Genomic DNA, 4,969 nt, shown 5'->3' with positions numbered 1-4,969 from the left:
ATAAAAAAATAAGGTGTATAAACAGAAGTTCTGTTTATACAGAAGTTTTTTTTGATTATTCGGGCGCACCGCCAACTGGTTATAGTTACGAAATCACATTGATAGCCTCTACTCGTGCTCTAGCTCGTCTGAGAGCTAGATTTGCCTCGATTATTTGTCTCTTGCCTTCCGCTTTCCTCAAGTTAGCTTCTGCTATTTCAAGAGTTTGCTGAGCTTCTTGTGGATCAATGTCACTCCCCTTCTCCGCATCATTTACTAAAACAGTAACCTCATTATTGCCTATTCTAGCAAAACCGCCCATCAGAGCCATCGTTAACCATTGGTCATTAAGGCGTATTCTCAAAATACCGATATCAACGGCTGTGGCAATAGGCGCGTGATTAGGTAATACACCAATTTGCCCACTATTAGTAGATAAAATGATTTCTTTCACTTCTGAATCCCAAACAATTCGATTCGGGGTCAATACACAAAGACTTAAGATCATTTCTTCAAGTTGTTCTCCATTTCTAAGTTCGTAGCCTTCGCAGTAGCTTCATCAATGTTACCTACCAAATAAAAGGCCTGTTCAGGAAGACTATCTAATTCTCCGGAAAGGATCAATTTAAACCCTCTAATTGTTTCTGCTAGACCGACATATTTTCCCGGAGAACCGGTAAATACTTCGGCTACGAAAAAGGGTTGTGATAAGAAACGCTCAATTTTTCGTGCTCTTGCTACAGTTAAGCGATCCTCTTCGGATAATTCGTCCGGATAGCTATAATGTCTTGAAGTTCTTTGTAACGTTGTAAAGTTTGCTTAACTCTTTGCGCAGTTTCATAATGTTCCTCGCCAACGATCTGAGGTTGGAGCATAGTTGATGTTGAATCTAAAGGGTCGACTGCTGGATAGATACCTTTAGCAGCTAATCCTCTTGATAGTACAGTAGTAGCATCTAAATGCGCAAATGTCGTGGCAGGAGCAGGGTCGGTTAAATCGTCCGCAGGTACATAAACTGCTTGAATAGAAGTTATGGACCTGGTAGAAGTAATTCTTTCTTGTAAAGAACCCATTTCGGTACTAAGGGTGGGTTGATAACCCACAGCAGAGGGCTGAAACCCAATAAGGCGGATACTTCGGATCCTGCTTGGACGAAACGGAAGATATTGTCGATAAATAGAAGTACGTCTTGTTCATTAACATCTCGGAAATATTCCGCGGGCAGTCAAACCAACTCTCATACGAGCTCCCGGTGGTTCGTTCATCTGACCATAGACTAGAGCCACTTTAGATTCTGCAATATTTTCTTCATTAATTACTCCAGATTCTTTCATTTCCATGTAAAGATCGTTTCCTTCACGAGTACGTTCACCTACTCCGCAAAATACGGATACACCCCCATGAGCTTTCGCAATGTTGTTGATTAATTAATTCAATAAGAAATGGGAGTTAGCACTCAATTTTGTTGGTACCCTCCAACGAATCCAATTCAATTGTTTACTTTTTTTCAATTTCAATGAGTGATAAGTTCAACTAACTCATTTTCAAAATATCAAGTAAATGAATAAAAAAAAGGCTTCAGAAAGCCTTTCATTTGTCTATCATTATAGACAATACTATCCATATTATCTATGGAATTCGAACCTGAATTAGATTTACGATTTTTCTATCCCTTTAATCTCTTATTTTAGCATATCGGTTTACACCTAGCTATTATTATTATTTTATAATTTTCTTTTTTTTTTCGTCACGCTCATCAATGTTTGATCTTCCGCTTTTCAACACAATCTTCGTCCTTTTGCTTTTTATGCTCTTAATGGTGAATGTGAATCGATCATTCAATATCTTTTTCCTTATTTTATTTCGTCTACAAAAAGTAATGAAACCTGCGATGGCTACTTGTACTAAATAACCTCTTTTTCTTTTCAAGCCTTTGACTTTGACCTTTTTCTTTAAAATAAAGCCTTTGACCTTTTTCTTTTTCTTCGTTCGCCAAATCTTGTTCAGTTCCATCCAAGCTCGGTTTTGTCTGAATTTTCGTGGAAGAAGAAGAAGCGGTTCACCGGCCACTACATCTGTAGATCCCACCAAATCCTTAAACCAGGTGGCTGCTCGCTCTTTGATCAGTGATTCACCGGCCAGGAATCCCACTTTATTCGTGAACCTGGTGGCTCGGTTGATTGGCACTCCTGTAAGCTCATCTTGCATACAAATTCTGGGGGTCCCAAGTCCTGCATTTACCAAGAACATTTCTTCCCTTAAGCGTAAAACTTCAGATTGTAAGGCGTTTCCACTACATAAAAAAAAACTGGAATTAGATCTTGGAAATGATCGACTCAAATAGATGCTCATCATAAGCTTTTTTTTTCCTCCTCTTCCTATTGATCAAAAGTGGAATCCAGCAGCCCTTCCTTCGTGATGCCCGGGCATGGGGACAAGAGTCACATCGCGTATAACGGGAATCAAACCGAATCTCACCTCGGTACGGGTATAAGCGGGCCTGTTTCAATCCATCGTTCGAGGACGTCCCAAGGCGTCAGGTCGTGAGCGGGACCTACTAAGCTAATGCCGGGTCTGTAGTGTACCAACCGATTGTTACTGCCTGTAGAGCAATCTCCACGTCCCCGGGCTTCGTGCCAGTGGAGGAACGATGGAAGACGACGGAGGGGGGGCCTCTGTCTGACCAATCGGACCACTAGAAGAGCGACATCATCACCGGGTCGCACGTGACCAGGCTATGGAGATACGGTCACGGGCTTGCTAATGAGCTGGCACTGAACAATATCCCATTCCTGAAATGTGACTCGCCGATTAAGTGCTTGGCGGGCACTACATGCTTCATAAGTCGGGGACCAGGAAGCAAGCTAGGGATTCGCTCCTAGTCGCTGCTCGATGCCGCGGCGAACACATAGGTCACGGTGCGGGAACTCACCGTCAGCAAGCCTTCATTCAATTCGGGAGCTGCTCCTCGATTCAAGGTGTGTCAGGACCCCATAACTCAGCGCGGAGGTACGCTCGGGTCGCAGTCCGTCGGACAGCCATGTCCGTCGGAACCCAACCGCTGCCCACCCCTGCCCCTTGGTAGGCTGGGTCTCGGGATCGAAAGGCCTGACAGTCAACCGGCGAAGGCGGAGGTCGAGGTCAAATTGGAGAAGTAGAGCGCTGATATGGGCCACTCGGACCAGGGAAAAGCTGGAAATCGTTCGGCCGCTTCAAGTGGTGTATTCTCGTACCATACGAGAACTCCACCGGGATGGTTCTTGTTCGTATATGACATTATGTCGGGTCGGCTAGGCCTTGCCAGATGGGTGCCATAGACAAGAAAGAAGGAAAGGGAATTGGATTCCTCTTCTCTTTATCTACGTTCTGCAATTAGATAGAACCTGTCGGTCTGAAACTGAACTCTTAGATTAGTAGGAAAGGCAGTGAGCGGCGCACAGGTTCGATTCCCGGCCGTGACATCAATGACGAGTACGAATTAAATGTGTTAAACATATTGCTAGCATGATTTGACCCTCCAAGCATAGTCCAATATCCCATTCACTCTAGTCAGATAGGATCGTAGGCGATCTGACGGTTACCGACTCTCCGGCTCCATTTCGGTGCACGATTGGAGAGTTCATTGGGCCCGCCGCTTTCATGATTCACTCACTGACTAAAGTAAAGAAAGAGGCTCTTTTCTCTTCTTTCTCATATTTCTTATATTTCTGGTTATAGTCTCACTTCTTCCTTTTCTTCTTTCTCATATTCTATTCTCCCGGCTTTTCCTGTCGAAATGAAATAGAATAAGATAAGAGGAAGAAGGTGAGGCCACCAGCTTTGGTAGGAGAGAAAAGTAGAAATTCAATCTAGATATGAATTGAGACGAAAGCTTGACAAGCCCATTCATTTAAGAAGGAAAGCGAGAAGTTAGTCGAGCACAACCTTCCAATTAAGCAAGGGGAAAGCCCCGTGAGCAGCCACCAAGAAGAATGGAACCGTTGGTCTAAGGATCTTCACTATTGGGCTTTTAGCTTATGAGATCCGGGGTTGGGGAATTCCCCGATCCAGTCCTTTCTTGAGTACTGGAGTTTAGTTTCACAATCCAGATGCGAGGGAACCATTATTCAAGAAATCCTGCCTTTGATAGTTATACTAGTTCCATCCTTGTGCTGGGCGGAGGCAAGGCGGATAGAAAGAAAAGAAAGAGTAGGCCTTACCCTTTAGCTAGCCCCTAGGCGAAGGAAAGAAAGAGGGGTAGCTGGCCCTATCCAATTTCCTTCTGGGGGTTCCATCTCTTGAATAAAAGTAGAATCCTACCCTACAGCAGGAAGTCTTCAAAGAAGAAAGAAAATAAGGAAAATAAGAAAGGAATACCAGGATTCTCCAGTCTTCCTCAGAGATAGATCGGAGAAAGAGGAGATCTAATGAGAAGAAATACCCGGGGTAAAGAAAGTTTCGTATAACAGAACCATTAGCGATTGTCGCTCTTGTCTTATCTGCTGCTGTCTCTGACTGACGAAGAAGGAGTCCCACTACACGAAAAGAAAGAAGGTAGGATCCCGGGGGTTGATGGTTGAATGAATGTGACCAAAATGGCTTTTGTTGACAGAGAGATTGTCTAAGACAAGAAGAAGGAGCAGTTCTCTTTCTCTCATAACGAATCCTCTTAGAGAAGCCTGTGACCGAATCCCCTGCTTTCGCGAAGGAGTAGGCGCCGTTGGAGTCAGGGTAGCTGGCCTTTTCTTCAACCATGTCTTGAAAGATAGCCAGTTCATGCTAGAACTCTAGTTACCGTTTCAGGACTGGGCTAAGAGAGACTGGAGTAGTTAAGAAGCAAGGAAAGGAAGAAGGAATGAAGACCCAACAATCGTAGACGCGAGTGAATGCCCGGACCATCGGGGAGGAAGCAGAAGCTTCAGTTGTTCACGAATCCGTTTCAGGTTCTCGGGAAGAGGCGAAGGAATAGAAATAAGGGGGTAAGAAGCTGCGCCGGATCTTTCCTGTGCTT

The 4,969-nt window shown here is 44.3% G+C and overlaps 1 pseudogene; it reads right to left on the bottom strand.

Annotated features, from left to right (window-relative positions):
* Positions 1–323: 323 nt before the first annotated feature.
* LOC127905576 (ATP synthase subunit beta, chloroplastic-like) overlaps positions 324–4,969 on the bottom strand; it is a 5,201-nt pseudogene continuing 555 nt past the window's right edge.

This window comes from Populus trichocarpa, chromosome 7 (assembly GCF_000002775.5).
Source record: "Populus trichocarpa isolate Nisqually-1 chromosome 7, P.trichocarpa_v4.1, whole genome shotgun sequence".
Taxonomy (NCBI): Eukaryota; Viridiplantae; Streptophyta; class Magnoliopsida; order Malpighiales; family Salicaceae; genus Populus; species Populus trichocarpa.
The sequence above is the reverse complement of the archived record's forward strand: the minus strand, read 5'-3'. Positions and strand labels throughout refer to the sequence as shown.